The following is a 12,550-nucleotide window of genomic DNA, read 5'->3' on the forward strand; positions in this document are numbered from 1 at the left end:
CCCAACCAGCAGGGAGAGAAGGCCATTCATGGGCGTTTTCCTGAGAAAGTGTCCAGATTCTCAAAGGGGTCTGTGAGTCAAGATAAAAACCCATCTGCACGGAGAGGAGGAAGGCCCCCCGTCCCTCAGCTGAGCCACTCAAGAAGGACCGCTCGAGTGAAGTGATTTCTGAGCACCCACTGTGTGCTGCTCACAGCCCTGCCACCTGAAGCCGGGGTACGTCCGTCTCAGCCTGGAGATGCTCCGGGGAGCCGAAGAGACACGGATGGGGAAGTAAGTGGTGAGCGAGGATGCTGGGGGGTTGAGAGGTGACCTCCTGTTGGAGGGCACAGGGCTGGCCCAGAATTAGGATATCAAACAGTAGGATGCATGACAGTCACCAGGGAAGAATCCCTTTTTTAGGGATCAGTAGATGCCAAAAAGTATTTGGTAGCATCAAATAGCCACAACTTTAATTACTAAACTCTTAAGTAAAATCAGGATAGGAAGAAATCGTCTAGACCAGCGTTCCTTGAACACGATGTAGGAAATACCTGGCAAATCTTGTTAACGTGTGGGTTCTCGTGCCGTCAGGACAGGCACCGACAGCAAATGGCACATTAGGTGGAAAATTACTAAAACCATTAAAAGCCATTATAACCAGGACCAAGCTGTGGATGGTTCTAGCTAATGTAGAAAACATCAGAGTGAAATCTGTCGTATAAAAACTAGGAAGAGACCATGATTGTCTAGCTGGAATATCTAAGAGGCGGTGGTTGGATATAAAATCTACAAAGAGTCAACAGCAATAATTAGTTAAAAGTGGAAAAAAAAATTCCATGCACCATAGTATAAAAACAGCAAGATCTAGGAACAGATTTAACAAGAAAGATCTAGATCCAAATGAAGGATGATTTAAAAAAAAAATACCAAAAGACAAAACCCCAAAAACGGACAAAATATCTGGATAGGAAAATATAGTATAAAGATATTTAGCCTTCTTAGAGATTTTAATTAAGTTCCCACAAGGAAACCATGCTTTTAAGACTATGGAAAAAATGTTTTTAAAATTAATATGAAAGGACAATGTACAACAGTTGCGAATATATTTTTTTTAAGTTTAATGAGGGGGAGCTTTCTGCACTTGATGCTAAAACTTACTCTAAAGCTACAGTAATCAGGACAGCATGGGGCGCCTGGGTGGCTCAGTGGGTTAAACCTCTGCCTCCGGCTCAGGTCATGATCCTGGGGTCCTGGGATCGAGCCCCAAGTACAGGCTACCTGCTCAGAGGGGAGTCTGCTTCTCCCTCTCCGTCTGCATTTGTGTTCTCTCTCTTAAATAAATAAAATCTTTAAAAAAAAAAGATCAGAGAGAGAGAGAGGGAGGGGGAGAGAGCACAAGCAGGGGGAGAGGCAGAGGGAGAAGCAGACTCCCCGCCGAGCAGGGAGCCCTGACATGGAACAGGGGACCCTGGGATCATGACCTGAGCCGAAGGCAGACGCTTCACCAACTGAGCCACCCAGGTATCCCTCAAATAAATAAAATCTTAAAAAAAAAAAAAAATCAGGACAGCATGACTTTGCCACAGAGATAGGTCAGTGAAAAACAAAGTCCAGAAAACATTCCGAGTGTGTGTATCTGTCACACACTAAATTCCAGATGGGCTAAAGAGTTAAGTGTAAAATAGCCCTCCACTGGAGACAGAGGAAGGTGGAGGAGGTCTGTAACTCGGGGTGCTGGGTGGGACAGAGGGGAGGCTGCTTACGTCTGGAAAACCACTCGGAAAGACTGTATGTCCAGGGAATGCGGATCTGGACCACGAGGTGGCTTCTGCTGTCAGACGGGAAAACTTGGTGGAACACCTCCAGCGTTGGCGAGGGACCCGGCTCACTCTCTCTCATTGCTGGTGCGTGCGCTGCCACGGTGTTTGTGCTACGTAGACAGCTGGCCTCTCTGAATAATGCCCCGCGTATTCACATGCGCGTACGTGCAGAGAACAGTCTAGAAGGATGCATTCTCAACTGCTGACAGTGGCCGGCTTTGAGGAGGGAGCAGGGCGAGGAGGGTTTGCGCACTGCATGCCGCACTTTAAAACAGAGCTGCGCTCGTGTGTCGTGTGATTAAAAGTAACTGAAAACGTGCGTGGCTTTCGGCCTGGCAGGTCCAGTTTTAGGGTTCACTGCAGTGAAGGGGGACAGTCTGTTTTCCCGAAGCTTCCGGTCAGACCGTGTAGATTCCAGCTGTGCCGGAGCGCCACGGGGGAGGGCGCTGGGCGAGTCTGAAATGTCGAGTGGAACCGAGGAGGAACGGGTTCGGGTGCATCCTCACTGCACAGATGTTGCTCTCGGGCAGCATCGAGGTGTTTGCCTAGAACGTGGTAAAGGAAGGCTTTCGTGCAGACTTGGGGTCCATTAAAAAGCGCAAGGAGATGCTGCCAACCTGCACCCACAAGTGGACTGTATCATTCTGCATCCTCCCCGCCCCCAGCAACGGAGGGGGCGGCGGTGGCTCCCCTTCTCAACCCCGGGATCGGTCCGTCTTTAAGTTGTGGGGCTGCTGGTAGTGGAATCGTAGCGGGGTCAGTGTGGCTTTAATCTGCATCTTGCTGATGACGGTGATGCTGGGCCTCTTAACACATGCTGGTCATCGCCTCATGATGTGCCTGTGCAAGACTTGGGCCCATTTGTGTGCTGGACTGTCGTCTTACCAAACGAGAGGAGTTCTTTATGTATTCTGGCAATGAGTCCTATAGTCTCCCTTTTCACTCTCTGTGGGGTCACCTGATGAAAGCAAGTTCTCAGTTGTAATATATACCAATGTATCTTTTTCTTTACGGATAATGCTTTTTGTGGCTTAAGAAAAATTCCCCCATTCCGAGGTCATGAACATAGTCTCTTCTGTTGTCTTCTAGATCTAGAAACTTTACTGGTGGTGTATTTTCACATCTGGATCGGTCACCTACCTGGAGTAGACTCCAGAGGTCCATTTGTCTATTCTTGTTCCGTGTCATGCTTCATTACTGTGGGAGGATAGTAAGTCTTGATACTGGGAAGGTCAAGCCCTCCCACCATCTTTAAGGCTCTTGGCCATTTAAAATCATTTCTATTTATAATGAACTTTAGAATTAACTTGTCAATTTTCACCAGAATAAAGATTGGGATTTTGACTAGGATTGCTTTAAATCTATGGATTAATTTGGGAACTGGTATTTTTATAGTGCTAACTTTTCCAACAAAAATGGTGAATTTCCTTATTTGTTTAGGTCTTTAAAACATTTCCCCAATTTTGTTTTCTGTGCAGAAATACTGTACATATTTTGTTAGTATCCCTGGGTATTTGATTTGATGCTATTATAAATATTTTAATATTTTTCTTTTGTTACTTGCTAGTATACAGAAATATAACTGATTTTTTCTTTAAGATTTTATTTATTTGACAGAGAGAGACATAGCGAGAGAGGGAACACAAGCAGGGGGAGTGGGAGAGGGAGAAGCAGGCTTCCCAACTGAGCAGGGAGCCCGACGCGGGACTCGATCCCAGGACCCTGGGATCATGACGTGAGCCAAAGGCAGACGCTTAACCGACTGAGCCACCCAGGCGCCCCTACAATTAATTGATTGTTGATTTTGTATCCAGCAATCTTTCTAAATTCACTTATTCTGATAATTTATCTGTAGGTTCTGTTGAATTTTCTGTTTCCACAGCATTATCTGTGTAATGAGTTGTCTTATTTCCCAACCCTTAGCCCTTTGTGTGTGTGTGTGTGTGTTTGCCTTCCTGCATTGGCCTGGACCCTAGAACAGTCCTGGGAAGAGGTGCCACAATGTCAGCCTTACCTTTCTCCTGGTCTCAGAAGGCAGGCTTTCAACATTCTGCCTTTTAAAAATAATAGATAAGCTTTTTCAGATTAAGGAAGTACCCTTTTATTCCTAGTTTGCTCAGAGTTAAAAAAAAAAAAAATCGTGCATGGATATTGCATTTTACTAAATTACTTTCGTGTATCCTCTGAGAAACTTATGATTTATTTTGTTAATGTTGTGCATTAGCATTGATTTTCAAACATTAAGTTCTCACTCCTAGAATAAACCCATCTTGATACGTATTATCCTTTCTATGTATCACTAGATTCAGTTAGTGGTTTGTGTAGGAGTTTCGCATCTGTGTCCATGAGTGAAATGGTCTGTAATTTCATTCTTGTTATGGTTTTGGTATCAGAGTTTTGTTGGCCTTGTCACAAGAATTTGGAAATGCTGCTTCTCATTTTCTTCTTTTTTTGGGAAGTGTTGTATAAGATTACAGTCCTTTCTTACATGTCCCTAAGAGAAGTGTGTTAAAACCTCCCACCAGGATCACAGATTTGTCTGTTTCATCTTGTAGTTCTGTTGGCTTTTGCTTGAGATATTTTGAGACCATGTAATTAGATGCATAGAGATTTAGAAATTAAGTCTTTTGGTTGAATATACTTCATATATTGTTGTCAAGTGTATCTTTATAATTCTAGTAATACCTTTGGCCTTAAAGTCTACTTCTTCTGCTATTAATAACAGCAAAGCTAACTTTTTTGGGGGGCTGTATTTGTGGAGTATATCTTTTTCCAGTTTTTACTTTCAGCCTTTCTGTACCATTACATTTTAGATAAATACATTTTGTTAACAGCATGTACATTAAAAAAAAAAAAGTCTGGTGGCCTTGCAACTGGAGAATTTAGTCCATTTAGGTTTTTTTTTTTTTTTTTTTAAAGATTTTTTAAAGTCCTCTCTACACCCAACGTGGGTCTTGGACTCAAAACCCCAAGAGCAAGAGTCATACGCTGCACTGACTGAGACAGTCAGACAACCTGTTTAATGTAGTTTATTTATTTAAAGATTGTATTTATTTTAGAGAGAGTGTGCGCAGAGAGGGAGGGAAAATGAATGTGAAGCAGACTCCACACTGAGCATGGAGCCCAACTCAGGGCTCGATCCCATGACTGTGAGAACATGACCTGAACAGAAACCAAGAGTCAGACACTTAACCGACTGAGCCACCCAGGAGCAACAAAAAAATGTGTTTGGTGTGTCTGCGTGGCTCAGTCAGTTGAGCGTCCAACTCTTAGTTGGATGCTCAGCGGGGAGTCTGCTTGAAGATTCTCTCCCTCTCCCCCCACACTTGCACATGCATGCTGTCTCTCTCAAATAAGTAAATCTTAAAAAAAATGCTTTTGGGGGGGCGCCTGGGTGGCTCAGTCAATTAAGCATCTGCCTCTTGATCTCAGCTCAGGTCTTTTTTTTTTTAATTTGACAGAGAGCACAAGCAGGGGGAGTGGCAGGCAAAGGCAGAGGGAGAAGCAGGCTCCCTGCTGGGCAGGGAGCCTGATGCGGGGCTCGATCCCAGGACCCTGGGATCATGACGTGAGCCAAAGGCAGACGCTTAACCGACTGAGCCACCCAGGCGCCCCGTTCAGCTCGGGTCTTAATCTCAGGGTCATGAATTCAAGCCCCATGTTGGACTCCACACTGGGTGTGGAGCCTACTTAAAACAAAATGTGTTTGGGTTTGAATCCCACCACCCTCCTATTTGCTTTCTCCTTGTTCCACCTGTACTATGTTTTGGTCTCTTTCTTTTCCTGCCTCCTTCTAGATCAGCTGTTATTTCATTTCTTCCTATTAGCTTGGCAATTAGACATCCTTTTGCATCTTTAGTGGTTCCCTAGAGATTACATCTTACATTCCCTTCTCAAAGCCAAATGTTCTTAGTACTTATATCTTTTTCCTAGACAATTCAAGAACTAATTCAAAAATACTTCCATGCATCTCCTTCCTGAGCCCCACACCATTGTGTGGGGGGCTGTATTTGTGGAGTGTATGTTGATTCTCTATATTTTAAACTGCTGAGACATTGTTGTTGTTTTACACAGTTGATGCTCATTTAGGTTTATCCACATATTGGCTGTTTTTTATTCCTTCTTGCACGTCGGACCTTCCATTTGGGATTATTTTCCTTCTTCCTGAAAACATTTTGTTTTTTCCTAGTGTAGGTCTGAGGACGAATTCTGTTTTTGGCCGACAGTATCTTGATTTTTACCTTCATTCTTGGAAGATATTTTGAGTGGATGTAGAATTTTGGTGGGTTGTTTTCTTTCAGCACTTGAAGATCTCATTCCATCGACTTCTGTCCCCTTGCTTCTGTTGAGTCTAATTGTTGTACCTTTGGAGCTAATGTGCCCTTTTCGTGCTTCTCTGTCTGCTTAAAGATGTTCTTTTTGTCGTTGGTTTTCAGAAGTTTAACCATGCTGTGCTTAGATACATATTTCTTTTTAATTATCCTGCTTGGGATAAGGCTTCTTGAATCTAGGGCTTGGTTTTTTTAGTCAAGGACCAATCGGGAGACATAAACAGTGGAGTAATTTGAACAGAGAAAGATTAATAGAATTTTGAACTATGACAGGAGAGAACAAGGAAGGTAGAAAGAGAATGATAAAAGTTACCCTAGAGCTGAAGGGGAATACCTAAGGAAGGCAGACGTAGGAGGGCCCAATTCCCAAGGCTGGGATTCAGAAGTTCCTGGAGAAGGTGTGGTTGTAAAGAAACTCACTGTGTTGTGTTGCCCGGACCAGAGCTGGGGCAGGGCTGGATGAGCAGGACTGATCCCTTGGAGGTACAGATGGGCCAACTCTGGTAGGTGAGCATGCGTGTGGAGCTGGGAACCTGCTTGTCAGCCGGTGCACAAGTCTGAGGTTTGCACTGTCTGTGTCTGGGGGGCCGCAGCGAGCTGGTCCCCAGGCCCGGGCTGAGCTGCAAGCCTGCTGAGAGACTGCAGGGTGGGGGTGCATGGCTGGGCAGGATGCCACTGGATGTCTCTCCACACGTGTGTCTCGCAGCCATGTGGCCAGAGCAGGAGCGAGCTGAGCGCCACAACCACAGCCCTTCCCCTCCGCGTTCCTCCAGGGCTCCCCTCTGACAAAACGCTGCGAAGGGGAAATGCAAGGAAAGTGTAGACTGGGGCACGAGAAGCAGCAAACTGATAACTGGTACGATCAGTTTTGGAGTTTTGTTTTTTAAAAATAGCTTTATTGAGCTATAATTTACAGATCCTAAAACTCACTCATTTTTGCGTGCACAATTCAGTTATATTTAGTAAAGTTACCATCATGATGATCCAGTTTTTAAAAAAGTCCATCACCCCAAAGCTGCCTCATGCCCATGTGCAGTCTATCTGCTGCGCCCCCAGGCACCCACCCATCAGCTTTCGGTCTCTAGATGCGTTTCTCTGCACACTGCATAGAAATGGAAGCAGGGAATATGCCGTCTTTCATGTCCATGTTTTTGAGGTTCATCCATGTTGTAGCATGATGGCAGGTCATTTCTTGTTAAGTAGCGCTCTGTTGTATGGAGGTAGTCTGTCCATCCTTTTACAAGTTGGTGGGCATTCGAATTGTTTACATTTGGGGCTGTTACGAGTAAGAATGCTCCTCTGTATACTGTCTGTGCTCTAACCTTCTTCCTGTTCTTCTGGTGCTCCAGTTACACTTCGGATTTTTATTTTTTATTTTTAAAGTTTTACTTATTTTTCTCAAAAAAGTTCTTTTTTATATTTAAATTTTCCTTAGTTAACATTCAGTGCAGTACTCTTTTCTGGATCCAGTTACACTTTGGGCACGCCCAGGTCTCTTCCCACCTGTGGTGTCCATCCTCTTCTCTCTTGGGGCTTCATTCTACCTGTGGCTCCTTCTCTGTCTCCAGGTCACTGATTCTGTTAAGCATATTCACTGAGTTCTTCTTCTTCTTCTTTTTTTTTTTTTAAAGATTTTATTTATTTGAGAGAGAGAATGAGAGAGAGAGAGAGCATGAGATGGGGGAGGGTCAGAGGGAGAAGCAGACTCCCTGCTGAGCAGGGAGCCCGATGTGGGACTCGATCCCTGGACTCCAGGATCATGACCTGAGCCGAAGGCAGCCGCGTAACCAACTGAGCCACCCAGGCGCCCTCACTGAGTTCTTCTTAGCAGTTACCGTATATTTCAGTTCTGGAATTTCCACTTGTCCTCTGTTTACATTTCCCTATTATTCACCCAAATTCTCAATCTCTTACTCCTAGAACAGAGTAGGCACTGTGCTTTCCAAATCCCAGCCCCTGTAGGTATTTTTTTATTTAAGATTTTATTTATTTGTATTTATTTCACAGAAAGAGAGCACACACGCATGAGCAGGAGGGGGAGCAGAAGGGGAGGAAGGAGCAGGGGGAAAGAATCTCAAGCAGACTCTGCTCTGAGCATGGAGCCCAAGGTGGGGCTCAGTCTCAAGACCCGAGATCATAACCTGAGCTGAAATGCAAGAGTCGGATGCTCAACCAGCTGGGCCCCTCAGGTGCCCCACTGTGGGTCTTTTTTGGCTCATGCTTCTTGTCTCCTTGTGTCCTTGGTTATTTCTTTGCTGTATATGAAAAACTAAAGAACTAATTTGAGGCCTAGGATGATGTTCACCTCCTCTGGTGAGGCTTTGTTTTTATTTGCTTCTGGCAGGTGCCTGGGACGCCAGCAGTCCACTTTCAGGATTGAGAGGATTTGAAGCGGGCTCAGTCCCTGTGAGGGCCAGTATGCTTGTAGTCTCCCTTATCCCCGGAGGGTGCTTCCTTGGGTTCTCAATTCAAGGCATGGTGAGTTCTGGACTCTCTTATTTTAAATTCCCTTTTATCAGAAGTGCTGCAGAGCTTCCCGGCTACCCCTTCTGGAATCGGCAGGTGCCTTTACCATGTGGCTCCAAATGTCAGGCTTACTTCTCTGGGTTTCTATCTCCTCCTGATGCGAGGGCCAATCATTCATTCATTTGCTGGCCTTCTGATGAATTCAGGCAGTGATTAAAAATATTTTGTACAGCTTTCCTAGCAGGAGGGCTGGTCTGAATTACCAAGTCTGCCACTACCAGAAGTAAATTTTTTTTTTTTTTTTAGATTTTATTTATTTGACAGAGAGACACAGCGAGAGAGGGAACACAGGCAGGGGGAGTGGGAGAGGGAGAAGCAGGCTTCCCGCGGAGCAGGGAGCCCGATGCGGGGCTTGATCCCAGGACCCTGGGATCACGACCCGAGCCGAAGGCAGACGCTTAACGACTGAGCCACCCAGGCGCCCCGCCCTTGCCCTTTATTAATAAAATAAAAGGTTTTATTTATTTACTTGAGAGAGAATGAACACAAGCAGGGGAGGAGTAGAGGGAGAGGGAGAAGCAGGCTCCCCGCTGAGCAGGGAGCCCGATGCAGGGCTCGATCCCAGGACCCTGGGATCATGACCTGAGCTGAAAGCCGACGCTTAACGACTGGGCCACCCAGGTGCCCCCAGAAGTAGAAATTCTTAAACATTTTTAGAAGAAACTTGTCAAGGACCATGTGACATCCTTTTGGAATTTCTCTGGAATACTTTTGAATGTATACATTGGGGAATAAATGACATCTTTAAGAAAGGTAATCTTCCTACCCACAAAAGATGTCTATCTCTCAACCTATTAAAGTCTTTTTAAATAAAATCTTATTTTTGATTTATATTCTGGGGTATAACTGACCTACAGCATCGTATTTCAGGTGTACAGGTAAAGATCCGACATTTGTATATCCTGTGAAATGATCACCACAGTAAGTCCAGTTTACATCTGTCACTATATGAAGTTAGAAAATTTTTTTCTTGTGATGATGACTCTTAAGATCTACCGTTAGCAACTTTCAAACATGCAGTACAGTGTTGATTACATCACCATGCTGTACATCCTCTCCCCGTGACTTATACCCAGAGGTTTGTAGGTCTGTACCTTTTGACCCTCTTCACCTGTTTGGCCTGCCCTCCATTCCTTGCCTTTGGCAAATACCGGAGCACGCAGAGAACATGGGGATGCACGTTCTTTTTGAATTAGTGCTTTTGTCATCTTTGGATAAGTATCTGTAAGTGGAATCGCTGGATCATATGGTAGTTTTTTTTTTTTTTTTTAAAGATTTTATTTATTTATTTGACAGAGGGAGAGAGAGACACAGCAAGAGGGAACACAAGCAGGGGGAGGTGGGGAGGGAGAAGCAGGCTTCCAGAGGAGCAGGGAGCCTGATGTGGGGCTCAATCCCACGACCCTGGGATCATGACCTGAGCCGAAGGCAGATGCCCAACAACTGAGCCACGCAGGCACCCCTCATATGGTAGTTCTATTCTTAGTATCTTTGGGAAGCTCTGTGCTATTTTCCACAGCGGTTACACGGGCTTACATTCCCAGCTGGGTACAAGGGTTCCTTTTTCTCTCCATATCCTCACCAACACTGATTATTTCTTGTTTCTCATACTAGCCATCCTAACAGGTGTGAGGTGATAGCTCATTGCAATTTTGATTTGCATTTCCCTGATGATGACTGATGTTGAACATCTTTTCATGCACCTGTTGACCATTTGTACGTTTTTAAGAAAAACGTCTATTCGGATCTTCTGCCCATTTTTTTTGTCAGATTGGGTTTTTTGTTTTTGTTTTTTTTCTTTGAAGGTTTAAAAAAAAATTATTTGACAGAGACAGCACAAGTGGCAGGGAGAGGGCAGAGGGAGAGGGAGAAGCAGACTCCCTGCTGAGCAGGGAGCCCGACTTGGGGCTCAATCCCAGGACCCTGAGATCATGACCTGAGCCAAATGCAGCTGCCACCCAGGCGCCTCATTAGATTGGTTTTTGCTATGAAGTTGTAGAAGTGCTTTATGTAGTTTGGATATTAGCCCTGTATCAGGTATGATTTGCAAATATTTTCTCACATTCAGTATGTTGCCTTTTCATTTTGTTGGTTTCTTTTGCTGTGCAGAAGCTTTTTAGTTTGATGTAGTCCCACTTGCTTATTTTTACTTTTGCTTTTGGTGTCAAATCCAAAAAAATCATTGCCAAGACTGATGTCAGGGAGCTTTCTGCTTATGTTTTCCTCTAGAAGCTTTATGGTTTGTCTTAAATTCAAGTCTTTAATCTATTTTGAGTTAATTTTTGTGTATGGTGTAAGAAAGTGGTCCAGTTTTTCTTTCTTTTTTAAGTAGCCTCCACACCTAGTGTGGAACCCAACGTGGGGCTTGAACTCATGACCTTGAGATCAAGATCTGAGTGGAGATCGAGTTGGATGCTTAACTGGCTGAGCCACCCAAGAGCCCATGTCCAGTTTTATTCTTTTGGATGTGGCTGTTCAGTTTTCCCAGCACTATTAAAGAGACTCTCATTTCTCTATTGTCTGTTCTTGGCTCCTCTGCCGTAAATTAATTGACCATATACTCATGGGTTTATTTCTGGGCTCCTTGTTTCATTGACCTGTGTTTTTTGTTTTTTTTTTTAATTACAATCTTGGGGCACCTGGGTAGCTCAGTTGTTAAGTGTCTGCCTTCGGCTTGGGTCATGATCCCAGAGTCCTGGGATCAAGTCCCGCATTGGGCTCCCTGCTCGGCGGGAGGCCTGCTTCTCCCTCTCCCACTCCCTCTGCTTGTGTTCCGTCTCACTGTGTCTCTCTCTGTTGAAAAATAAAATCTTTAAAAATAAATAAATTAAATAAATTACAATCTCTCTGACATACAGGATGAAATCCGGGAGTGTGATGCTTTATTCTTCTTTCTCAAGATTGCTTTGGCTATTCAGGGTCTTTTGTGGTTCCGTACAAATTTTAGGATCACTTTATTTCCGTGGAAAATGCCATTAGGATTTTGATAGAGATTGCACTGCATCTGTGCACTGCTTTGGTAGAATGGACATTTTAACGTGTTCTTCCCACTCATTCGCATGGGGTAGCTTTCCATTTATTTGTGTCTTCAATTTCTTTTATTAATATCGTCTTATTTTCAGAGTACAGGTCTCTTTCACCTTCTTGGTTAAATTTATTCCTAGGTATTTTCTTTTGATGCAATTGTAAATGTGTTATTAATGTCTTTTTCTCACAGTTCATTAGTAGTGGCTAGAAATGCAGTGGATTTTTGGCTCTGATTTTGTATCCTGTAACTTCACTGAATTCATTCAAGTTTTTTGGCAGAACTTTTAGGGTTTTCTATATATGATATCATGTCATCTGCAAATTATGAGTTTTATTTCTTCCTTTTCAATGTGGATGCCTTCTGTTTCTTTTTGGTGCCTAATTGCTGTGGCTAGGACTTCCAGTACTATGTTGAGTAACAGTGGTGAGAGTGGGCATCCTCGACTTGTTCCTGATCTTGGAGGAAAAGCTTTCAGCTTCTCACCAGTGAGAATGATCCTAGGTGTGGACTTGTCATATATGGTGGCCTTTCTTATATTGAGGTGTGTTCCCTCTATACCCACTTCATTGAAGAGTTTTTATCATAAATCGATGTTGACTTTTGTCACTTTTTCTGCATCTATTGGGATGATCCTGTGACATTTTGTTAATGTAGTGAGTGTATCACATTTGTGTGTGTGTTGAACCCTCCCTGGAATCCCATTCCACTTGGGTCATGGTGCATGATCCTTTTAATGTATTGTTGAATTTGGTTTGCTATCATTTATTGAGGATGTTTGCATTTGTGTGAATCAGGGCCACTGGCCTGTGATTTTCTTTTTTCTTAAGATTTTATTTATTTGACAGAGAGCGAGCACACACATG

General features: G+C 43.9%; 1 long non-coding RNA gene across 1 annotated transcript; it reads right to left on the minus strand.

Annotated features, from left to right (window-relative positions):
• Positions 1–1,875: 1,875 nt before the first annotated feature.
• On the minus strand, positions 1,876–12,544 carry LOC145717158 (uncharacterized). The gene is made up of 2 exons (XR_014140211.1): positions 2,943–12,544; positions 1,876–2,760 (listed from the first exon to the last, which is right to left on the minus strand). It is a non-coding gene; the product is annotated as an uncharacterized LOC145717158 (long non-coding RNA).
• Positions 12,545–12,550: the final 6 nt, after the last annotated feature.

The sequence above is a fragment of the Leptonychotes weddellii genome, chromosome 14 (assembly GCF_054177405.1).
Source record: "Leptonychotes weddellii isolate Sample4059 chromosome 14, ASM5417740v2, whole genome shotgun sequence".
Classification (NCBI taxonomy): domain Eukaryota; kingdom Metazoa; phylum Chordata; class Mammalia; order Carnivora; family Phocidae; genus Leptonychotes; species Leptonychotes weddellii.